At 45.3% G+C, this 27018-nt stretch overlaps 1 protein-coding gene and 1 pseudogene across 6 annotated transcripts in view; both read right to left on the bottom strand.

Annotated features, from left to right (window-relative positions):
* Positions 1 to 27018, bottom strand: part of LOC128693682 (transforming protein p54/c-ets-1) — a 496563-nt gene that overhangs the window by 216741 nt on the left and 252804 nt on the right. The window lies entirely within an intron of this gene.
* On the bottom strand, positions 15529 to 16871 carry LOC138853605 (xaa-Pro dipeptidase pseudogene; annotated as a pseudogene).

Here is a 27018-nt window from a genome sequence, read left to right as displayed (position 1 = left end):
TGCTGCCTCTCTACCACTGGTATCCAGACCACTGCTTGCTGCCTCTCCACCACTGGTATTCAGACCACTGCTGGCTGCCTCTCCACCACTGACATCCAGACCACTGCCGGCTGCCTCTCCACCACTGGTATCCAGATCACTGCTGGCTGCTTCTCTACCACTGGTATCCAGACCACTGCTTGCTGCCTCTCCACCACTGGTATCCAGACCACTGCTTGCTGCCTCTCCACCACTGGTATTCAGACCACTGCTGGCTGCCTCTCCACCACTGACAACCAAACCACTATTGGCTACTTTCCACCACTGGTTGCCAGTCTACCTTTGACTGCATATATACCATTTTGTTGATGCAGAGGGAAGTAACAGTGCTCCTAAAAGGGCTCTTGATCCAATGAGATGGACCTTCACCTTCCTTTACCAGTGAATGATCTTCTACGGGTTTAGAGCCATCACTTGTCCAAAGTGAGGTAGCTCAAGTTTCCCCTTCTCCTGACGCCGGCGAGAGGCTTCTGATCCAGGGAATTGGAGCTGCCCTTACCTTGAATTAAACCATTACCCAGGTGCTGTGTGTCCCTATTGGTTTAGCTTTTTCACGAGAAAAATAATCCTTATATATTTTGATAAAGACGGACGGAGGAACAAGCCTCCGCTGCTTCGTTACACTAAGTGATCCATACTTTGAAGAGGAAAATGTAGTCCACGTGTCGGTCTTTCCTGGACCATTATCATGTTGCAAGTGAGAGAGAATGGGAGAAAGTCAGAAGACAGGTCAGAAGGAAAGGTGAGGAGAAAGCTTAGGTTGTGTGTGTGTGTGTGTGTGTGTGTGTGTGTGTGTGTGTGTGTGTGTGTGTGTGTGTGTGTGTGTGTGTGTGTGTGTGTGTGTGTGTGTGTGTGTGTGTGTCTGTCTGTCTTACACAACATACAAACATGCAAACGGTCTGGAAAAGATTGCGAGACAGCGGGTAGAAAAGCACGTGGAGAAGTCTTTTACAGAATACCTGCACAGATTTAGTGATAGAAAATCCTCTCACTAATTTGCTGGAGTTCTGTGATAGTCGCACAGGTAAAAGATGACAGTTCTGTGTGGACTGCATCTTTTTTTGGACTGCAGGAAAGCATTTGATAAAGTACCGCACCAGAGATGAAGTGAAAAACTGGAGGAACAGGTACGGTTGATAGGCAGAGTGGAGGAACAGTTACGGTTGATAGGCAGAGTGGAGTAACAGGTACGGTTGATAGGCAGAGTGGAGGAACAGGTACGGTTGATAGGCAAAGAGACTCAGTGGCTCAGGGAGTATCCGAATGGCAGAAGGACAGAGAATAAGGAATGAGATAGACTGGAAGAGAGAATAACAAGTGAGGCTCGACAGGGATCAGCACTAGGACCATTACTATTTCTATTATACATGGACGCCCTGACAGAGGGACTGAGTTTTATGTATCGCTGTTTGCAGGAGATGCGGAAGAATATGATCAGGAGATGACTGATAAACTCCAGAAAGAACTCAACAGACTAGAGATAGCTTGAAACAAGTTACTTCTAGATTTCAACCCGAATAAAATTCATGCGAACTGAAGGTGATGGCAGACCTAAAGTAAACTACAGCATGAGACGAAAGAAGTTGCAAATTTCAGAAAGTGAAAAGGACCTGAGGGAGCCCGGCCAGGGCTCCGAGAGTAGCGAGACACTCAAAACTCATCAAAGATATATATCTCCAGAAGTGCACATACACCGCGTAACTTCAGAACCTTATATAGGACAGATGTTATTCCAGTCACTGAGTACGTAGACCTAAGAAGGCGCCAACACCTGGTCAAGCTCCAAAAGGTTAAAAACTCAGCAAGTAAATTAGTACCAGAACTAAAAGGAATACATTATGGCGAGAATATGAAGGAATTGCCTTGTAGGAGAGAATGACAAGGGTAAACATGGTTACGAAATACACAGTCTAAAAGGGAATTGATAGAAGATTGAGACTGAATTAAGAGAACCAGGACCAGGGATGTATGGGAAGTATTTCTGTAGTCTCAGGGTGGTTGAAGAATGGAAAGATCTGGATGAGGCAGTGAGGGAGGTAAACTTAACACAGAATTTCAAGAGTAGATATGATAAAGCCTCTAGAGGTCAGAAATCAGTGATGTCTATCAAAGTACTCTAGCAGACTGAGTCGGGAGCTGAGTCTCGACCTCCACAAACACAAATGAGTGTACACACACACACACACGCGCGCGCACACACACACACACACACACACTCTTATATTCTAGTATGCCAAACTTCCGTAATTTTTCCCGTAATCCGAGCACTTGGTTGACATAGTGTGTATGACGTCAGCAGCAGCAGCGGCTGACATCAGAGGCAGGTGGTGGCCAGGTCTTCAAGACCCTGGACTTGATCCTTTACGTGCTGCTAGACCAAGGAGGTAGTGGTGGTGGTCGTAGTGGTGGTGGTAGCGGTGGTGGTGACGTTACTGGCATGAGGCGGCAGGCAGGGTGGACGACCCTACAAGGACACAACGTAACTCCCTCCACCGACAAATTATTACCATCACCACCACTAAAAACACACTGCCAGCACCACATCACCACTACACCACCACCACCATCACACAGCCAGCAGCACCACACCACTACGACCATCACACAGCCAGCAGCACAACACCACGACCATCATCACACAGCTAGCAGCACCACACCACCATTACACTACCACTATCACCACCACCACCACCACTACCAACAACAACACCAACAACAACAACAAAACAAACTTAAGGACAGGCTTCACAGCTAGATATTTCGAGTACAAAACACCAGCAACAACATTGACTCTCGTATGACGCACATGACAGACCTTACCTAAAATATCCTGACCAATTATGGCCACCGAATTACGTAGAAGACAAAGATAAACTGAAGAGGGGAGGAGAAGGGCGAGAAATCTCGTACCTTCATTCTCCTCGATAGTGAAGAACTCTTGATTGACTAACCTGTGGCTACCCTCAATGAATGCATTACTACTACTGTTTTTCCTACTACTACCACTATTACTACCAATACTACTATTAATGCTACTACAACTACTACTACTGTTACTACTAATAATAATAATAATAATATCCACGACCTGCCACAGTTTTACACTGGCAACCATCACTTGTCAGAAACCCTAGCACCTCTACCATTATCATCACCTAGCACTTCCAAGTTTACCACCATCATCATCACACCTTGCACCACCTGTATCACATCTTGCACCACCTGTATCACATCTTGCACCACCGGCATCACCGCCACTACCACCAAAACACCACCGGCACTGTTAAAGCTACACTGGCGGTGAAAGACACGTGGGTTCAAGAAATGAGTGGTAGGTACGTGGACTGGTGGTGATATAGGCTGGGGCAGGTGGTGAAACATGCTGGGACAGGTGGTGAAACATGCTGGGACAGGTGGTGATACAGCCTGGGACAGGTGGTCAAACATGCTGAGACAGTGGTGAGTGAGGCTGGGACAGGTGGTAAGGGAGGCTGGGACAGGTGGCGAGACAGGCTGGAACAGGTGGTAAGACGTCGGAGTACAGCTGTCCCTCCGTTGAGAAAAGGTGGCAACAACAGCTGATACTGTAGACAGATGTGGGAGAGAAGTGGCAGGAGGTTGAGAGGGGAAGGTAGGGGGTGGGAGGGGATATTTGGGAGAGGGGTACTGTTTTAGAGTACAACTCACAAGGACAGTTGTGTAACCTCCCCATTACCTCACCTCCCCATAACCTCCCCTCCCCATCACCTCTCCTCTCCACCACTTCCACTTCCCAGACATCAACGTGAAGATATGAAAACTTTTGTGTTTATACACCAACACACACACACACTTCACATACACGGTTTCAAGAACAGGTACAACCAAGGTAATTTCTCCGTCATGGACATATCTCCTGTCTTGGTGCATCCTGTCGACTCTTCACACCGTTTTCCCGTGTAATTCCCAGCCTTAATTTCTGAAAATGCCAAGCAATTTGGAAAAATCATTTTTATCTGTTAGATAAGTTTACATAAATATTTAAGGGGACGGCCTGAGTGGTAAGGTTTGAGGTGTCCGGTGATTTCGAGTCACGCTATGTAACCCATTGAGAAGCGATGAAGCGCTATGCTACAATACGCAGCAAAAGTAGGACGAGGACAAGTGTGAAACTGCGTGACACTCCCCTGTGTAAAACTGCGTGACGCTACCTTGTGTAATGCTGGATGGAGAGGCATAATGACCACAGGTATGGGGGGCAAAACGCAGTTCCACTAAAAGCATTATCGGCAACGTGTCATTTTCTTCCCCATTATCGACAGTACGTCATATGTATCCTGCCTCGGGAGTCTCTCACATGTGGCTTTTCAACTAATTTTGCATGGCCCTCAAAGTACAGCAGACTTTATCAGTCCCCAGACTTGCTTCTCAGTCTGCCGAACCACAGCTCCAGGTCGCGCTAATTAAGCGCTTTTGCTGGACACGAAGAATCTGCTCGTTCTTCAGAGCTTGATATATTGACCACAATTTTGTATATCGAAGGGTTGAGATTTGCGTCCTGGTGCTCTGGTAACATTTGCAGAATCCAGTAATTTATATTTTATCAGGGTCGACGTGCGACCATAGCAGTGGTCAATCTAGATGATGAATTGTACAAAACAGTTGATTCCCACGAGAAGCGTATTGGTCAAGGCTCGTTTTCGTTACAATGCGATCCCAGAAATATAATCAAATATCTGTTAAAACCGTAAAAACTTGTTTGCGCGTCAGTATTATTACCATGATTATAATTATTAGTATTATTATTATTATTATTATTATTATTAAAAGAGCAATAGCAGCACATAAGTGTGTGTGTGTCTCATTCTGAAACACTCACACTCACACACACTCACACTCACACACACACACACACACACACACACACACACACACACACACACACACACACATCGTGGCACTCTCTCACACAACAAGGTTAAGCAAAACATACATTCAAAACAACAGTAAACTTGTGAGAAACACTTCACAGAGAGGTGAACATACGACCATACACATACATATTATACAATAAAAGGCCATCAAAGCAGATTAAAATCAGGTAAAAAGCTAGCAAAAAGGCAGACAAATGGCTTTAGTATTAAAGGTCAGTTCTTGTTGACACAATAGTCAGTGTGCCCTTTCTCCCTGTCTCAGACCTTCCTGCCTTTTGGCCCACCTTTTCTTCTCCTTTCGCTCTCTCTCTCTCCCTCCAAAAACAGTCTTTCTCTCTGCCCTTCCACCCGGATTTACAATGGCAGTTTTCCCTCCTTTCCAATTCACTTACCTCCCTAACACCTTTCCCTCCTTCCACACTGCTGCAAAGGCCCTAGCACGTCACCCAACCTTTTCGCTACTGCTAAGACTCTCCCTAACACCTCTCCTGTCTGGAAACCAGTGCATATTGCCAACAGTAATAATGAAGAGAAACGGAAGCAGAGCAATCTGTTAATAGGCCAACGTTTCGCTTCATGTAGATAAAGACTGTAAACAGAGCAAAACTATCGCGACAAATGCTTGTTGTATAGCTTGTGTCATCTGGTGTAGGCCCTCTGACACAAGCTGTCTTCCCCGCCAACCTCACCATTGACACTCACCCCATTTTTTCCTCAAGGCCCACCTTTACATTTCTTCCCCCTCCCCACCCACACTCGCCCCCCTCTGCTTCACCCTGACAGTGACAATGGCAGTGACAGTGGTGGTGACAGTGACTGGACCTGCGGTAGACTCCCTGAAGCATTCTTCTCACCGCTTCAGCGTGACTTCCACTACCTACTGTAGCACTGTCATCTAGTCTCTCTTATATTCCTTCCTTCCCCAGGCACTCACAACTAGCACATCCTTCATTTCCTCCACTGATTTTTTTGGCAGATTTATTGGGTTAAAAGCCTGTCGACTACACGAGGGCCATGTTGGCTCCAAGTAACCAGTTCATCACTAGTCAAGAATATTGCCATCCCTAAAACAGAAAAAGCGTGTATAGAAACACGCACTTCTCGGTGTACATACATTGAGTGACATCCAGATCACATACAAACATACGGCAGCACACACACACGAAGAGGTGCGATAAAGCTCTTGGACCAGGGAGAGACTGAACCTAGTAGTGACCCGCGAAGAGGCGAGGCTAGTAGTAGTGAGTCGACCTCTGCAACCACATATAGATGAGTACATATAGGTGAGTACGCATGCAAACACACACGCAAAAACGTGTGAAGCATAAGCAAGCATATTCATATACCGGAACATACACACGCAAGATTACATACACACAGGCAAGTACACAGAGAAATGCAAGCAAATTTGGGGACAAGAACTAAGACTCAACAGATAGGTGAGTACAAACACAGACGCAAGTACATACAAACAAGACACACACAAAACGTATACAGTATATTATCTCACTTGAGCCAAGGGGAAATTCCTAGGTAAATGATTACCCAAACCTCAACCATCGTGACTCAACTCTAAATCAAACCTCTTAGACGTATATTTGTGTGTGTGTGCGTGCGTGCGTGCGTGTGAGTGTGTGTGTGCGTGCGTGCGTGTGAGTGTGTGTGTGCGTGTACTTGCAGAAAATCAAATTTATATCTTCCAAATCATAAAAAAATTAACTATACTTTTGAGACATAGGGCTGACTTTGATTACGATTATATTTGGTAATAATCTGACGTAATAATTTAATATATAATAATTTAATACATACATATTATTACATAACTTGATATAATATTTTTTATAATAAATAATTTGATAATTTGGGGGATAAATGTTTTTCCTCACATGACATCGACACCATGCCCAACCCTTTTAGGGCAGGGTAGGTGCCTGAGCCCGAACTTGCAGCTCACAAGACTGTCATTCCCAATAACTTCCTTGGGGCGGGGATGGCAGACCAGAGAAGCCTAGCTTCTCCCTACGAGCCCCGTGAGGGCAGGAAATGTGGCTAAGCCTGGGGACAGTTAGTCCCAAAGATGACGGGGGTACTTGTGCCTCCTCCCATGGGAGACTTAGGTCTCAGACACTCCCTAAAGAGGGAGCCAAGGCCGGGCCACCACTTGGAAAAGGCCCGGGCCGGGAGTAATACCGGCGAATCTTTAAAATAATAATAATAATAACAATAATCCTCACATGTTTATACTGTACACTTTATTTTATATTTAACTGTACATTTAACAGTAGACAAGTGTAATTATCAGTAGACAAGTGTAATTATCAGTAGACAGGTGTAATTGCCAGTAGACAGGTGTAATTGTCAGTGGATAGGCGTAATTATGAACAGACAAGTGTAATTATCAGTAGACAGGTGTAATTTTCAGTAGCCAGATGTAATTATCAGTAGACAGGTGTTATCAGTAGACAGGTGTTATTATAAGTTGCCAGGTGTAATTATCAGTATAATTACAAGTCAACAGGTAATTATCATCATTAGACAGGGGAAGTTACAAGTAGACAGTTGTCAGTATGAAGCCTTCATTGTCGTGTTCTGACCAGACTAAGTTTGAAAATATACCTATGATATACCTTTGATGGGTTTCGAGAGTTTTCCTACTTCCGCAGCCCGGCCCTCTGCCAGGCCCTGTCCCAGATAAGGTTTCCTGGTTGCTGGCCTGATCGATCAGGCTGTTGGTACCTGCCGCCCTCTGTCCGACGTATGCACCACAGCCAAGCTGATTAGGAACTGATCTGAGGAATTTGTCTTCCTTGGTCAACCAGGCTGTTGTTGTTGGCGGCCCGCTGGCCCACATACCCAGCACCTAGCGGAGGAATTTGTCTGGTTTCCTCTTGAAGACCTCTACACTTGTTCTTACAGTGTTTCTGATATCTTCTGGTAAGATGTTAAAATCTCTGGAGCCAGGGATGTTGATATATTGTTCTCTTATTGTACCTACGGCGTCCCTGCCTTTCCCTGGGTTTATTCTACACTTTCTCCCATATCTCTGATTCCAGTATGTTGTTATGGCAGTGTGCTGAATTGGGACTAGGTCCTCTAACTGGAGTCTACGTGGGGGTCAACACCCCCCTGCCTGGTCCTTAAACAGACCTCCCGGTGGATCACAGCCTGATCAACCAGACTGTTGCTTATAGCCGCACGTAATCCAATGTACGAACCACGGCCCGGCTGATCGGGCATTGACATTAGGTATTTGTCCATGTCACTCTTGAAAACAGCCAGGGGTCTATTAGTAATTCCCCATATAAATGATAACAGTCTTGGGCCCAAGACACTCATTGTTTTTAGTCTTGGTATACTCATGGCACCCCTGGTTTTCATTGGGTGTATGTTGCACCGTCTACCCAGTCTTTTGCTTTCGTAATGAATAATTTGTGTGTGCAGATTTGGGACCAGCACCTCTAGGATATTCCAAGTGTATATTGTGATGTATCTTTCTCGCCTCCGTTCCAGGAAGTACAGGTCAAGGTTTCCTAAGTTCCCAAAAAATCAAGGTACTTGACTGAACTAATACGTGTAGTGAACGTTGTCTGTACTTCACTAGATCTGTAATTTCACCTGGTTTGACTGGGGCTGTTAGAGAAATCAAGTAACTTTCCATGTTTACATTATCATGTATCATGTATCTCTTTCTCCGTTCTCTCTTTGAGGTGTTCCCAGTAACTTAAATGCTTTATTGGCTCTATGAGGGCCCTGAATGGGGGTGCCAACACTAAACAATACTCTATGCGACAAAATATAAGCAATTTAAAGTGTCACCACTGGCACTATTTCCCTTGTTTTTAAGTTCACATTATCCATCCTGTCATTTTTCTGGTCATAGTGACGTTTGCCTTATTATGTTCTTTTAAAGAAAGGTCGGCTGATATTATTACTCCTTGCGTTCTATTAGGTGATTTCCTTGTGCTTTATATACAGTGTCACTTCTGAGCTCCTCATTCTTTCTATATCTAAGCAGTTGGAACTCGTCACTACTGAACGACGTGTTACTTTCCACTGTCCTCTGGAAGACTTTGCGTCTATCGTGCAATTTTTACTTGTCTTCTACCGAGGTAATTTGCATGATTATTTTGGTTTCATATGCATTATTTTCTTTTCCCCCTCCTATTTCTTTGCCTTGTCTTCATCCCCACTCCAACACCACCTTCCCCACCCACTACACCTCCACCTTTACCTTATACCTCTGGTGAGTTCTGAGAGTTCTCTACTCCCGGAGCCCGTTCATGGGTCAGGCTCGTCTAGTGCTTGCCTGATAAACCAAGTTGTTGCTGCTGGTGGCCCGTTTTCCCTCATCATTCATTTCTCTGAAAGAGTCTGCTATTTATCACAAGGTGTCTACTGTCTAATTAAGGTGTCATCCTATACTCACTAAACAATGTGTACTTTCTCTTCCAATAAGACACTTGATGGTGGCAGTAGTAGTAGTAGTTGTGATGACTGTAGGGGTGTATACCTGGATTATACCTGGAGTATACCTGGAGAGGGTTACTGCGGTCAGCGCCCCCGTGGACCGGTCTGTGACCAGGTTGTGGTAGGGGACTGTGGGTGGTTGAATGAGAGACATGATGGGTGGTGGTAATGATGGATACGGGGTGGCAGAGGTTAGTAATAAGGGAGGGGGCGGGATGGTAGTGGATAGTAATGGGGAAAGTAGTGGAAATGGTGGTGTGGGTTGGGGTGGGAGGGGTGGAGAGGAAGAGGCGGGTGAGGAACAGCCACAGGGTACTGACCTGTGGGGGGGGGACGGTGAGGGGATGTTCACACGCACACAGGAACATTGGCACACAGGTGTGCACACGCATGCGTACACACACAAACCACCATAAAACGCACACAAACACAACTCTCAATTTAGTCTCTCTCTCTCTCTCTCTCTCTCTCTCTCTCTCTCTCTCTCTCTCTCTCTCTCTCTCTCTCTCTCTCTCTCTCTCTCTCTCTCTCTCTCTACTCACGTCTCTGCCAAACTCACAATTACATACTTCCATACCTGTGATATATTTATCACAAGTATATGAAGTAATACAGTTCTTTTTCTCAACATAGAGAGAGAGAGAGAGAGAGAGAGAGAGAGAGAGAGAGAGAGAGAGAGAGAGAGAGAGAGAGAGAGAGAGAGAGAGAGAGAGAGAGAGAGAGAGAGAGAGAGAGAACAACCACCAACCAACCTCTCGTTTTCTCTGGGTTTTCATGGGGGTGTTGGAGGGGAGGAGGGGGGAGGGGGTGTGACTCGGCGAGTTTGTTATCAGCGGAGGTCCGGACGTCAACACTACTATACAAACACGCGGCCCCCGTCAACGTCCCTCACTACTCCTCATAACTCCTGCAACCACCTCAACCATCACCCCCACCTTTAAACTACTACCATCTTCAACTACCCCAACCTCCACCACAACATAACCCCCTCTTTCTTCCATACCACCACCCTCACCCCCACCGTCAACCTCTTTCATCCCAGAAAAAAAAATAGAGACAAGTGCCACTGGATGTTCTTGGGCATATAATTACTTAGTAGTATTTAGTGAGATTATGACATTTATATACCTCTCCTTTCTCTCTCTTTCTTTCCTGTTTTCTATGTATAATTTGTCTTTCCTCCCGTTCTGGAATGAGAGACAGTTTCGTAAAAATTCCACATCTGTGTAGTTGAAAAGTTATTCTGAGAGCTGGCACTTCCTAAGTTACACTGCAACGAAACTTTTGAGGATCTCATAGCGGTTGAAACCTTTCTGGAATGATTGACGATACCTTCAGTGCCCTACTGAATTCTCCGAGCTCAGGATGACGCTACAAAAGTCTCCCAGTTCAAGCTAACAAACACATTTCAACACCTTGTACGAACCCCAAGCAGGGTGGTGGAATACGACATCCAAACATAATTAACCTTTCTTCCCACTGCGCAACTAACATATAGAATATGGTAACAACACACTCCTGATGTATCTCATTTGGTTAAAGAAAAAAATAGCCCACCTCCAGCCTCAACCAACCCACCTCCAGCTTCAAGTAACCCACCTCCAGCCCTCCTCCACTACACAACGACACCATTTCCACTATTACCGCAAAACCAACTCCAACAACAATACCTCTTCTTCTCCCTGCTTCTTACCACACCACCTTCACCCCCACCATTCCCAACCTCTCCAACACCTCCCCAGCATGACCTAAGAATAATTGTACTTGGCGAAGAATAAAAGTCCCATTACCTTTGCTGGCACATTTCACATCACAGCTTAGCCAACTCATGACATATCGGTCTCGTTCTGTAAGACCTTACTTTCAAATCACGTAATACTGATACCCAAAATAAAAGGAAAATGATAATCAGGGTACCAAGAACCAAAAAGACAAGAAATATCCAATGAAAATTATATAAGGAACTTGTCCTCCCTACATTGTAATATATATTTCTCGTTATTCTTTGTTTAATCACATTTTTTTCACCTCATTAAGGTGCATAAGGACAGTTTTCCGTGAATACAGTTTGTTTTAATTGCGTAATAGTTGGTATACGGGCCTGGCAGTCGTGAAAAATCCCTCATCGATCTTAGGTTGCTAAGATACGATGGCTACATAAACCTGAGGGTCGCTAGCAATATCGTTATCTTAGAATACCTATTAAAAAGTATCATTTTCCAAGGATAATGTATCGTTATCTTGGGATACCTCTAGTGGTATCATATCCTCGTTCGGGCTTTTGAAATGGTGGTGAAACACTTAGCTGGGGTAGAACAGTGGATGCTGAACGGGTCATAATGTGATTTATAATGTAATTAAAACCTCTGTCAGGAGACACCGTGTCAGGAGATACCGTGTCAGTAAACATCGTGTCAGAAGACACCGTGTTGTTTTCTGAAGAATAAAACATTAACATTTTTCTATAACTCTTACGTCTTCGCAAAGCAACAATGTAATTTTTTTGGAACGCTGTTTTTTTATTTAATTAATTATATATTTACCTTCGAAAAGCGTACGTTTTTATATCATTTGTATAAAAACGATTTCACTGAAAAGCTGTAAGACTTTATAAGCATACCCAGCATATCTTGGAATTGCTTAAACAAATAATTATTTTTCTTATCAAGGGTGAGGGACAAACTAAAGGGGTGGGAGTATAGGAGGGATGAGGTGAGGGGGATAAGGTGTAGGAGGTAAGGGGGTTAGGGTAGGGGAAACACCTACAAGTGGACAGGTGTCAGAGAGTGTACCTGTCGACCCACGTTCTCTAAACCCACCCATACGACACACGTCCTGTGGTAAACAGCCTCTTCCGCCGGCCTCCCACACAGCGCCTTCCTCTCCACACGCCACCTACTTTCCTAGTCGTCTGCCTCCTGCAGGATCTGCATCTTGCCCTGGTCCTTCAATCCTACACCTCATCCTAGTCATTCACTCCTATATCTCGTCCTAGTACTACACTCCTACACTACTTATTTCTGGACTAACAGATAGCTCTTTAGTTTTCAGATACCTTTGTACCACGAGGTGGCTGATCCTACAGTTCCTGTTTACAACCAGATCAATCCATATCTGCCACGAAAACTCCTCCCGCCTGCCACAGTGTCCCACTTACCTGCCACCATAACCCTCTCTGCCATCGTAAGACCACACCAGTAAACATGACTACCCAACTGCCACCAAGACTCCTATCTGCCGCTATAACCCTCTCTGCCATCATGAGGCTACACCGGTAAACGTGACTGCCCAACTACCACCATAACCCTCTCTGCGGCCATGGGGCCACACCAGTAAACATGACTTCCCAACATAACAACATGACTATCCACCTGCCATCGTAACCCTCCCTGCCGCCATGAGGCTTCTCCTGCCACCATGACTACCCCACCTCCCACTGTGACTCCACAAGGTGGTGAGATAAACCCCGGACACATCTGTTCACGTGTGTTTGTTTACAAAGCGTGAGTGCCTTGAGAGGATGGAGAGCCTCGGCACCATCTTACGCAGTCGTATATCTTATACAATACAAAATATAAGAAGAATCTACCTGAGGTTAAATTGAACTGGCTTCCACAGAGGGCCAACTCCCGGGGGAAGGGGGTTTCTCTGAAAATGTGTGGCTGGCAGGGGTTCGAACATCCATCCGCCAATCACGATTCTTGTTTCTGACCGGTCACGCTGCTGGACCGGTCAGACACATTCATTCACGCACACAAACCTAAATCTGTACAAACACGGGAGGCACAGGAGAAATTCATACCCAGAAGCAGAAGAAGCAATGGCAAGAAAGTGAGCCCATGGTTCGCCCAAAGGTGCAGGGAAGCAAAAGCTAAAAGCGCATTAGCGTGAAGTATAGAAAGCAAAGAACTCCGGTTGACTGAGAAGCAAGCAAGAAAGAAGACAATTGTCAAGGACCAGATAAGACAAAAGAGGGAAGAACTCAGTAGAAATGGCCACGAAGCCTGCAAGAAACTGAACGTAGATTCCACTTGGAATATTTCAGATTCCCAGTGGAATCCGAAACATTCCCAAAGAGGGAGAGTGAACCAACGACTGCTGGACAGAGTATATGCAACGAGGAAAGTGGTGAAGAAACTACTGGGTGAACTACATACCTCAACAGCTATGGGACTAGCCATATTTCCTTGGGCTCTGAGAGAAAAGAGAGAGAGAGAGAGAGAGAGAGAGAGAGAGAAGCACTACAGTAAATTAAGGAATACTTAACAGGAAGGAAAAAGCCGTTATTGTTCGGAAGAGGTGTCGGAATGGTCAAGTATGACGAGTTTTTCATTTTACAAGGGTCAGTAATGGGACCAGTACTGTTTCTTGTGCACATAAACGATATGACAGAAGAAGCAGTCAGAGGTGCTCCTGTTCGCAGGTCATGTGAAGCTAATGAGAAGAGTAAACCAGGAAAGACAACAAATACCTCTGCACAAACTGCAGGTTTGGTCTGACAAGTAGCTCATAGAATATAACCTTAGCAAATGTTATGAAAAATTAGTGAAGGGCAGAGAGTGGAAGCAAAGTACAGCCTCGGTTGACAAAGGCTTTAAATCACCAAGAGGTGAGTACAGTTCCGGGCACATAGCCAAAGGCAAACATCGTCAAAATAACCGGGCGCGCGCGCGCACACACACACACACACACACACACACACACACACACACACACACACACACACACACACACACACACACACAACGATGTAGTGGAGGCAGGATCCATACATAGCTTTAAGCAGAGGTATGATAAAGCTCACGGTTCAGGGAGAGTGACCTAGTAGCGACCAGTGAAGAGGCGGGGCCAGGAGCTCGGACTCGACCCCTGCAACCTCAACTAGGTGAGTACACACACGAGGACAGGTTAAAGGAAATCGGCCTGAAAACACTGGATGAGAGGAGAGATAATGAGGATATCATAGCGACATATAAAATACTGAGAAGAATTGACAAGGTGGACGGAAACAGGATGTTCCAGAGATGGGACACAGCAACAAGGAGTCACAATTGGAAATTGAAGACTCAGATCAGTCACAGGATTATTAGGAAGTATTTCTTCTTAGTCTGGAAAGTGATGTAGTGGAGGCAGGATCCATACATAGCTTAAAGAATAGGTATGTTAAAGCTCATGGAGCAGGGATAGTGACCTAGTAGTGACCAGTGAAGGGGTGGGTAAGTGGGGGAAGGAGCTGTGAATCGACCCCTGCAGCCATAACTAGGTGAGTACAACTAAGGAGTACACACACACACACACACACCCACACAAAACAACAACAACAACAACAACAGATCATTCCAAACATTCATCCGAAAATCAAGTGATACAACGATAATAACAGTTGATTTCCCTCATTAAAACTCAGAGAAACGTCAACATGACCTGTACAGCCCCCCCCCCCCCACCACGACCTATCAGGTGACAACAGCTGGGCGCTCACACTCGCACATCCAGAGTAGATCGTTCCCAAACGTTGCTCAGTCACGTGACACTATAGAGCCTCTAACACAAGTCAACTACTGAGAGGAAATTCCTCTGCATACCGGATGTCGGGACACATGCGCGCACGCATGCGCTCCTGGCGGGGCCATGAGCCGAAACTCAACCTCCGGAACAACTAGATGGTTACAAATGATTGTCATCATTTGAAAAAAAAATGTGATGAATATTGAGGACTGGGACACGACGCGAACAATTCTGCTTCCTGTAGCTACAAGTAGGTACCTTTGATATACCATTCAAATACCTTTGGTGGGTTCTTAGAGTCTTTCTACTCCCAGAGCCCGGCCATGAGCTAGGCTCAACTGGTGTTAGCTAGGTCAACAAGGCTGTTGCTGCTGGTGTCCCGCTGCCCCACATATCCATCACAACCTGGTTGATTGCAAACAGGTCATTTTATACATCACACACACACATTTTATCTAGTTATATTATTAGAGAAAAATGGGCACAATACCGTGACTGGAACAATACACAAATAAATAATTAATGGCCGGACCGGAACATCCTTGATGAGTGAAGTATCTGGGTTCAGTGGTAATAATCATTTTATCCTATGAATACTCTAGTTAGACGGAAGGGACCAGAAACCTGGCTGCTGAGACCAACTAGGAGTATGTTCAAGATGGCCTCCAGCATCAAGCACGTCTAGATGAAGAAGGTGACCCAAATTATTAGGTCAAAATACGGCTCCAAGATTCACCATCACCTTATCTAGCTCACTTTGCACAATCCTAGCTTCTTGTAGTTCTTGGTCATACTGCTTTCACTGCAGCAAATGAGACACTCAAGACAACTTTACGGATTGTCTTTTGATCTTCAGTAAACTTGAAATTTGCAGGGAAGGAACAAGTGACATCTCTTGTGTAACAGGAATTTTCAGCTCCCGTGTCAAATACAATACATTGTCTCCATGAGTAACAGTTCAAGGATCGGATGCACCTGTGTGTCCATAATGCAGCCAGACACAAATATTGGTATACGCCTGGTGTCGACATCCTCCTTGGTGGTAAGAATGGTGTTGGAATATACAGCAGATTTTAGTTGGTATTCCTTCAGGCTAGGTCGAATCTTGCTCGTTACACCTCGATGGGCAGAAGTTAACACGGTGACTACAAATATAAGAGCTTCATGTTCTTCCCTGGTCTTTGTTAAACAGCATGAACAATAATATTGTCAATTCGAAATTAACTGATTCCATCGAAAGTATCTACCACGACGGTCTTGCTGTTGTTGGTGTTCGCGCTGAGCAAGGCGAGAGGAGTGCCAGTTTGACCCATTATCTCAAGGAGCACCTCAGGAATTTCGTTGACGTAGTCGACCTCATCGACAATATTCACTGAGGTGTGGTGATGCGACCCATCCAAGTTGCTCGAGATAATAGAGTATCATGCAGCCGCAATCCACATCCACGGCACTAAACCAGCCAAGCTCTTGCTTGCAGAAAAACAAGTGTAAGAACGCCTAGTAGATTGCATGTACTTAATTCCGGAGGGTCACCGCCCCCGCGGCTTTGTCCCAAACCAGGCCTTCCATTGTTGACCTGACTGACCAGGCTGTTGGTGCCAACCTCACGCAGTCTAACGAAGACACCACAGCAAGGTTGATCAGAAATTGCCCTTATGCAGGAATGGATCGTATTTTTAAGAGTCTTGGTCTTCTTCTAATTATTAAGTTGTCTCAGCGTACTCATTACTCACTGGAGGTATTTGCGCCGCCTGCCAAGCCTCTTGCTTTCATATGCAGTGATTTCAGTATGCAGCATAGGGACAAGTCTCTTTAGATTGCTCCATGAATAAATTTTGATGCATCTTTTTCGTTTATGTTCAAAGGACTTCATCATTCCAGTGGTTCAGATCCTTCACTTGATTTTAACGAGCAGTGAAAGCTCTCTGAGCCTTTTAGTTACCCAACCAATCAATTTCCTGCTTTGTTTTGATAACATTACTGTGATCTTTGAATGTGAATTCCTCACTGTTACTTCTAAGTCCCCACATTGCACTTCTGCTCTATTATTTAAGTTTATACTCCGTCTCAGTCTTTAAAACCTCAGTTTTGCCATAGCAAATTAAATTTGTTCTCTTTGAGCATTATATTATTGTATGTGGCAGACTGGAAGACCAACGTGAAAATTCGCTGGATCCTCGATGGACGCCATTCTCATACAAATTTTGTTACTGACCGCAAGGAATAGAACAGTGCTATGAATGTCTCTGTCCATGCCGGATAAAAGAATAAGAAAGTACTTTTCCTCAAGTTCTGTACCTTGAGGAGAAAAGCCTTCCATTGTGAGAGCTCCCGATTTCACTCTTTTAATACTCTCTGGACTCTATTAAGAAGATAAACATTCATCTGCCCATTTTACCAGTTATTTCTTTTGCATGCATTTTATATGCTATTATAAAATCCGTGTACACTACATCATTCTGCATGTCTTCCAGTGCATCCAAGACAATATCATAACAGTCCAGTAATTGCGAAAGGCAGGAGAAACCTGCTTTAAACCCATGCTGCCCTGGATTGTGCAACTGTAGTGATTCCCTGTGACTGGCAGTCTTACTTAAGACCCCTTTCAAAGATTTTGATAATGTGTGATGGAGATATCGGTGTGTAGTCTTTTTGTTTTTCTGAATTTTTTTTTGAGATTGTGTTTTCCTGTAACTGGTTTTCAAGGTATTCATAACACAGCAACTCGGCCCCATGTTATATTTTTGGGAGAAAAGTGAGCCTAAGATGTACAGGAAAATTGTGTTTATGGTCTGTGTTGTACATTTGCCCTTTCATACTTTGAAATTGACTAGGAACCCAGAAATCCACTTTTCGGGTTAAATACCAGAGAGAGAGAAATTTCGTCTATCATTAAAATTTGTTCTGATTTATAGCCTATGAGTTAGGAACGAATTGCGAAATATAGACTTAAAATTGTGTGGGTTATATTGATTAAAATATCAGAAATATGACATTTAAATATATGTAATGGGGAAGTAAATTACCTCTGTTGAACCTACCCTACACTCTCACTTCTGTTCATTCTCTCCCTCGCCCTTTGTTTTTCTATCCCTCCCTCCCTACCTTCCTGCCTATTTTCTCTCTCCCCCACCCCCCGTCCCTTCTACCAAAGGAAGCCCTGCAGGCCGAGATGTTACGAAATCTGGTGCAAGAGGAAGAGGCGGTGTAGGGGTGGGTGTTGCTGCAAGAATCAATCTCTCTCTCTCTCTCTCCCTCTCTCTCTCTCTAACTACGTGGAGGTAGTGAGAAAAAGACATGAGGAGAGGGAGAGTGTAATATTGAGAAAGTAGGAAAGGTAATATTAGAAAGAAGAAGAGAAAATAAAACATATACAGTGCACAATAATAATAAATTCAATCTCATCACTCTTCCCCTGGTGACTACATAGTTATTCTCCTTCCATCTTTCCTCCTTGAATCTATTTTTTTTCATGGTGTTTCATGTTAGAACGCCACTATTTTTTTTTTCTGTTACAGTCCACCCAAGTTTAAACACCAGATACTTGGTCCAGTTAATTTTGGTGTGGGGAAGGGGAAACTCATGTGACTAGGGGACGAATTCTTTGTTTAAGTGGGGAACGCATGAGACTAGGGGACAATGTTGACACTGGGATGTAAGTGGCTAGGGCAACTAATTTTAATGCAAACTTATAATTATAACCAGAATTTTTAAAGAGATGGACTGGTAAGCCAGCGGAAGGCCTCGGTTAGATGATCAAAATGTCCAGCTGCCAGGAAACACTTGTCCTGTTTCCTGAAAAGCCTTACCTAACCTAACCTAGGGCAACTACAAGCGGCCCGGAATGGCATCAGGCATGGAAAGAGAATTCTCATGGGATTTGGCGCTGCTGGGGAAGGCATAAATGGTAGTGTTGCCTACCTACCTGGAGACTACCTGGAGGGTATTCCGGGGATTAACGCCCCCGCGGCCTGGTTCACGACCAGGCCTCCCGGTGGATCAGGGCCTGATCAACCAGGCTGTTACTGCTGGCCGCAACCTCTCTTCTCCCTCTGGCTCAGAAATATTTCCCTCGCTCGATCTACTTCCCTTGCTCGGAACCGACTTCCCTTGCTCAGAATCGACTTCCTCCGCTCGGAACCGACTTCCCTCGCTCAGATTTTGACACTCAGACCCTCAGAAGCTCGGAGTGTTCCGCAATGGAAACACTGAGGTGACTTCTAGGCTCCTTCCCTACGGGTGACTTCTAGGCTCCTTCCCTGCGGGTGACTTCTAGGCTCTTTCCCTGTGGGTGACTCCTGGGCTCTTGTCAACAGTTAACTGTCAGGTTGACGCCGACGGAATACTCCTCTAAGGCAGGTACGCCACAAGCACGTGAAGCACGATGACGGAAGGACAGTTGGCGGAAGAGGTACGAAAGGAGCACGCACGAAAGGACAAGCACGAGAGGGAATATCACGGGAGGGACAGTTGGTGAACAAGGTACAAGAAGAACAGGCACGGGAGGACAAACACGGGAGGTAAAGGCACGGGAGGGACAAACATGGGAATGATAGGCACGTGAGGACAGACACGGGAGTAACGCTGCAGAAAAAAACTCCCTTGCGGTAAGAGAGAGAAGATGCTTGCGGTGATCTCCCTGCGGCAGTCACGGGAACGATGCTTGCGGGGTCCTCCCTGCGGCAGGCACGAGAATGATGCTTGCTGAAGACCTCCCTGCGGCAGGCAAAGGAGCGACGCCTGCGGTGACCTCCCTGAGTCAAACAGGAGAACCACACTAGCAGGAAGCCTCCTCACACCGGCACCCACGTCACATTCACCGTAATATTCCCTGGTGAGGAGGTCCCGTCTCTTCACCACATCCTCCTGCTGCTTCCTCAACATCACAACAAACAGTGCAAGAGGAAGCAGGAAGCTCTGGGGCAGGAAGGAAGTGGTCCATCCCACGCCGCCGTGGCCGCTACAGGCAGCACCGTCACCCACTCTACTCACCCACAGACATACAGACACACAGCACCAAGTTGCTACCTACTTCTGCTGCGGCTGCTACTCCTTTCTCAGCCATGTTTAATGAGCCTGTAGGACATCTTTTTACGGATGATGCCGTGTGTGTGTGTGTGTGTGTGTGTGTGTGTGTGTGTGTGTGTGTGTGTGTGTGTGTTTTATCTTTTATGTATTAGATATGGTCATTGATAAAATTGTTACCAGACTCGAGACAGTTTCTACTACAGTACCACATGCCGCGCCTCCAAACAATGCAAACAATTCTGGAATGAGAACCGTCGAAAGAAGTATCGAGCCTCTTCTCTCATTGTTTTCAATTACCGACAACGGTTTAGTGATTCATGAGGTTCTCTCTCACTCTCTCTCTCTCTCTCTCTCTCTCTCTCTCTCTCTCTCTCTCTCTCACACACACACACACACACAGTGGATGATGCCGTGTGTGTGTGTGTGTGTGTGTGTGTGTGTGTGTGTGTGTGTGTGTGTGTGTGTGTTTTATCTTTTATGTATTAGATATGGTCATTGATAAAATTGTTACCAGACTCGAGAACCGTCGAAAGAAGTATCGAGCCTCTTCTCTCATTGTTTTCAATTACCCACAACGGTTTAGTGATTCATGAGGTTCTCTCTCACTCTCTCTCTCTCTCTCTCTCTCTCTCTCTCTCTCTCTCTCTCTCTCTCTCTCTCTCTCTCTCTCTCTCTCTCTCTCTCTCTCTCTCACTCACACACACACACACACACACAGTGGATGATGCCGTGTGTGTGTGTGTGTGTGTGTGTGTGTGTGTGTGGCGGCCAGTGAAGAGGCGGGGACAGGAGCTGTAACATGACCCCTGTAACCAGTAATAGGTGAGTACAACTAGGTGAGTACACAGTTTGGAACCAATACCTGGCCAAGCAAGGTGAGTACACAGTTTGGAACCAATACCTGGCCAAGCACGTCAGGAAACTAGAGAAAGTGCAAAAATTTGCAACGAAGAGAGGTTAAGAGAACTCGACCTGACGACGCTAAGGACCAGAGGGACATAATAACGACATATACGACATATAAAATACTCAGAGGAATCGACAAGATGGACAGAGACAGGATGTTCCAGAGATGGGGCACAGCAACAAGGGGTTACAATTGGAAGCTGAAGACTCAGAAGATGTATGATAAAGCACATGGACCTGGGAGAGAGTGGACCTAGTGGAGACCAGTGAAGAAGCAGGGCCAGGAGCTATGAATCGACCGACGCAACCACAATTAGGTGAGTACAATTGAGTGCACACACACACAAACACACACACACACACACACACACACACACACACACACACACACACACACACACACACACACACACACACACACAGGAAATGCTTCTTTTAGCCTTTGAGTGGTCAGGAAGTGGAACGACCTAGACAGCCAAGTGGAAGAAGACGGATCCATACATAGTTTTAGGAATAGTTATGACGGGGCTCAGGCGGCAGTGTGAACCCAGTAGCGACCAGAGGGGAGGTGGGGCCAGGAATATATATATACACACACAAGACAAGCCACAATGGCTGGAAATCCTTAGCTCAATCACTTTCACACTTCTCAATGCGTCATCAGGAGCTATGCAAGGTTGCAACTGAAGGAGTGAGGGGAGGTTTTTTTCTCAGAATAGCGCAGAGTGGGCCTGTCGCATAGCTCCTGATGACACACTTCTAAAGATTCCCCCCCCCCCCGTGGCTTGTCATGCGCATATATATATATATATATATATATATATATATATATATATATATATATATATATATATATATATATATATATATATATATATATATATATATATATATATATGTGTGTGAATCTTTTCACGTCTACTGTAAAATCGAGTGAGATAAACATGGGAACTAAATGCAGAAGAAAACGGGACGAGTGAGTAAACACGGGGAGGCCTAAGACAGCCAGTGGTTGTGTCGCTAACCACACGATAAACAAAGACCCAAACAAACTCTGGCCCATGATACCTGGCCATGCAAACAAGCTTCGTGCACAAGGCAAACAAGGTTCCCCCATTTCTGTGTGTGTGTTTGTGTACTCACCTAGTTGTGGTTGCAGGGGTCGAGTCGTAGCTCCTGGACCCGCCTCTTCACTGGCCGCTACTGGGTCACTCTCCCTGCACCGTGAGCTTTATCATACCTCTGCTTAAAGCTATGTATGGATCCTGCCTCCACTACATCGCTTCCCAAACTATTCCACTTCCTGACTACTCTGTGACTGAAGAAATACTTCCTAACATCCCTGTGATTCACCTGTGTCTTCAACTTCCAACTGTGTCCCCTTGTTGATGTGCCCCATCTCTGGAACATTCTGTCTCTGTCTACCTTGTCAATTCCTCTCAGTATTTTATATGTCGTTATCATGTCCCCCCTATCTCTCCTGTCCTACCTGGAGTCTACCTGGAGGTTATTCCGGGGATCAACACCCCCGCGGCCCGATCCACGACCAGGCCTCCCGGTGGATCAGGGCCTGATCAACCAGGCTGTTACTGTTGGCCGCACGTAGTCCAACGTACGAACCACATCCCGGCTGATCCGGCGCTGACTTTAGGTATCTGTCCAGCTCCCTCTTGAAGGCAGCCAGGAGCCTATTGGTAATTCCCCTTATGCTTGGTGGGAGGCTGTTGAGCAGTCTTGGGCCCCGGAAGCTTATTGTGTTTTCTCTTAGTGTACCAATGGCGCCCCTACTTTTAATTGGGGGTATTTTGCATCGCCTGCCCAGTATTTTACTTTCGTAGGGAGTGATATCTGTACGCAGATTCGGGACCATTCCTTCTAGGATTTTCCAAGTGTAGATTATGATTATGTCTTCCAGTGTTGTCAGGTCGATTTCCTTTAACCTCTCCTCGTAGGACATACCCTTTAACTCTGGGACTAGTCTTATTGCAAACCTTTGCACTTTCTCTAGTTTCTTTACCTGCTTTGCTAGATGTGGGTTCCAAACTGGTGCTGCATACTCCAATATGGGCCTAACGTACACATGTGTGTGCGTGTGTGTGTGGTGTTAAGAGAGGGAGGGAGATAAGGGGAAAGAGGGGTGAAAGGGAAGAAAGATAGGAAAGGAGGGGAGATGAAAGGGGGGGGGGAGGCTGTCTTTTGTTGACAATACGATTCAAACCAAAGAGACCGCTGGGTGATGAACGGTGATGGGGGAACGAACGTATTGGTGATCCCTCCCTCATCATCCTAAGTCCATGTGAGAGGTCCAGTCCGAGTGGGAAGTAGAGTCCGTGTGAGAAGTAGAGCTCGTGTGGGAAATCTAGTCCGTGTGGGAAGTAGAGTCCTTGCGGGTTGTTTAGTCCGCGTAGGAAGTTTAGTCGGTGTAGGGAAGTATAGTCCAAATGCGAAGTAGGAGAATGTGATGAGCACCGTAGTCTTCCAGACTACCGTCTTGAAGACTGCGGTGCTGATCACATGCTCCTAGGCTGAGGAACTGATTACACCATCTTCCACTATTTGCTGTACATATTTTTTTTATGTCCCTGTATTGTATTATTAAAGCCACTGGATGGTCAACCCTCTAAAAGTAAAGATACCCAGATACTGCACATGTGTCTAAGTCATCATCGTGCCTATACTGAATACTACTGATATACAACAATTCTCCAGCCTAAAGTAAACGAGTGACTTGAAGAGAAACACCAGTTAATACAAGTCAAGTGCTTCCATGCGTTCCCAGTAGTTAAAGTGTTTGATGCAGTACAGGTTCTCTGTGCAGATCTAGAGAATGTACAGAGAACCTTTTCTGAACAAGTAAGTTCTTTCAAACTCCTTAACTACTGGAAACGCTTGGAAGCACTTGACTTGTATTAACTGAAGCTCAGGCGAGATACATCATAATCTACACCTGGAAGATCCTGGAGGAACTGGTCCCTAATCTGCACACAGAAATCACTCCTTACGAAAGCAAAAGACTTGACAGGCGATGAAACATACCCCCAATAAGTGTCCGGGGCCCAAGACTGTTCAACAGCCTCCCACCAGCCATAAGGGGAATTACCAATAGACCCCTGCCTGTCTTCAAGAAGGAGCTGGACAGATGCCTAAAATCAGTGCCGGATCAGCCGGAATGTGGTTCGTACGTTGGACTACGTGCGGCCAGCAGTAACAGCCTTGTTGATCAGGTCCTGATCCACCAGGAGGCCTGGTCATGGACCGGGCCTCGGGGGCGTTAATCCCCGGAATACCCTCCAGGTAGACTCCAGGTCTACTACTTTCCTCACGAGGACATCCACGCATGTCCTGGCAATATTTCTAATTTCATGCAGAATGCTGAATTATCAGGGACTACGGAGGCTAATATAGTGCTCTCTTATTTTTACCTTTCGTTTCCCCGATTTTCACTGGGTTTATTTTACGCTGTAAACCATCTTTCTCACTCCAGTATGTGTAGGTTTACAACTAGACATCCATGTACCTTTCCTGTACATTATCATGCATCTCTCCATCTTCTCCACTCCAGTGAATACATACTTAAGACTGTGAGGTGTTCCCAGCAATTTAAATGCTTTATTAGCACTATGAGGGTCGCAAATGAACTCTATCTGTTCCAGGTCTAATACTTCCCATCCTGAACGGAGCCATCACCACTGTACAGTATTGTGAAAGAACTTAAGTGATTTCAGTAGTGTCACTAATGGCATAATTTTTTTTTTAAAAGTTCTCTGCTCTGTTATTTTCCTGGGTTTAAAGCGTTCCTAGTAATTGAAATGCTTTACTGGCCCTCATAGAAACAGTAAAGCATTTAAATTACTGTGAACGCCTTAAAGTCCTAGATATGTACTCACTGGACCGGAGGAGAGAGAGAGAGATATACACGATATTTACCTGTAAGGTATTCGAGGGCCTGGTCCCAAAACTTCACACTCCCATAACAACATACTGAAGCGAGAGATATGGGAGGGAGTGGAAAATAAACCAAGTGAAAAGCAGGGGTGCGGTGGGCACAATAAGAGAAAACTGTATCAACATCCGTGGCCCCAGATTATTAAACATCTGACCAGAGGATATCTGAAACACTGTTGGAACAAGTGTAGAAGTCTTCAAGAGGAAACTGGACAAGTATCTTCACCAGATGCCAGATGACCCAGGCTGTGATGGATATGTGGGGCTGCAGACCACCAGCAGCAACAATCTGGGTGACCAGACTAGCACCAGACGAGCCTGGCGAACGGCCGGGCTCCGGGAGTAGAAAAACTCTCGAAACTCATCGAAGGTAAAGTATTTTCAACATCTACCTTTTCTCGTCTTTAATTGATAGATCAGTTGACATTAATACACCCAAGTCTTTTATCGAACGAGGACACAGGACGAGGACACAGGACGAAGGCACAGGACGAGGACACAGAATAATGACACAAGGAAAAAAAAGTCATCAGTATATTGTGTCGAAAGGGGACAAAAAGAAGGGGGAGAAAAATGAACACAAATGAGTGATGAAATGAAGGATGTTCGCAAGAACATGTTGACTTAGGTGACAGGTGAGACATGTGAGGTAATAATCAGCAGAGGCCACAGGTTTAGGTAACAGGTGAGTTAATAATCATTCAGAGAATACTGCTTTAGATGGCTTGTAATCATCGTGCAGAGGCTACAGGTTTAGGTAACAGGTGAGTTAATAATCATTCAGAGACTACTGCTTTAGATGGCTTGTAATCATCATGCAGAGGCTACAGGTTTAGATAACTTGTAAAGTGACAGGAGAGACAGTTTACAGGTGAGCCAGACACAGGTGACAGGTGGAGGGCATGTAGAGACGCACACCGTGACAGTGGCAGCAGTGGCCCGAGAATGAAGGTGACACCTGTGCTCTCTGGAGGAAGATGGCTTCATACTGCCTCATACGTCATACTACCTCATACGTCATACTGCCTCATACGTCATACTGCCTCATACGTCATACTGCCTCATACGTTATACTGCCTCATACATCATCATGCTGCCTCATGCATCATACTGCCTCATACATCATGCTGCCTCATACATCATGCTGCCTCATGCATCATACTGCCTCATATTTTATATACACACATTATACACACACACACACACACACACACACACACACACACACATATATATATATATATATATATATATATATATATATATACATATATATATGCAAACAAGCACAGACGGGCGATCTTAACTATGCAGGACAAGCCACGGAGGGGGGAGGGATGGAAATATTTATCTCAAGTACTTTCACACTTCTCAGTGCGTCATCAGGAGCTGTGCAATGTTGCAAGGGAGCAACCAAAGCAGGGAGAGAGGTCTCAGAGTAGCGTAGGTGTAACCGTCCACGGTTACCCTTCGGTGAGACCTACGCTACTCTGAGACCTCTCTCCCTGCTTTGGTTGCTCTCTTGCAACATTGCACAGCTCCCGATGACGCACTGAGAAGTGTGAAAGTACTTGAGCTAAAGATTTCAACCCCCCCCCCCGTGGCTTTTCCTGTATATATATATATATATATATATATATATATATATATATATATATATATATATATATATATATATATATATATATATATATATATAGTGTGTGTGTGTGCGCGTGTGTATGTGTGTTTACTCACCTAATTGTGGTTGCAGGGGTCGAGACTCAGCTCCTGGCCCCTCCTCTTCACTGATCGCTACTAGTTCCTCTCTCTGCTTCCTGAGCTTTGTCATACCTCGTCTTAAAGCTATGTATGGCTCCTGCTTCCACTAAATCACTTGCTAGGCTATTCCACTTCCTGACGACTCTATGACTGTGTGTGTGTGTGTGTGTGTGTGTGTGTGTGTGTGTGTGTGTGTGTGTGTGTGTGTGTGTGTGTGTGTGTGTGTTTAACTTATTTATGTAATGTATATTATGAGCAAGAGGCCCAATGCTCATCGCTGCTGAACAGGGATCAACAGTCTGATTGCTTCCATTCATGCAGACTCACTGTTGCTTACCAGTCAGTTATGCCTAAGACCAGGAAAACCTTTCTCTGATGTGTGTCGCTGCTGAGATTCGATTTACTCCGACATGTTATCAAAGCAAATAGGGAAAATCAAGGAATATTC

This window comes from Cherax quadricarinatus, chromosome 34 (genome assembly GCF_038502225.1).
Source record: "Cherax quadricarinatus isolate ZL_2023a chromosome 34, ASM3850222v1, whole genome shotgun sequence".
NCBI lineage: Eukaryota > Metazoa > Arthropoda > Malacostraca > Decapoda > Parastacidae > Cherax > Cherax quadricarinatus.
Note: the sequence above shows the minus strand (reverse complement) of the source record. Positions and strands in the feature narration are given on the sequence as shown.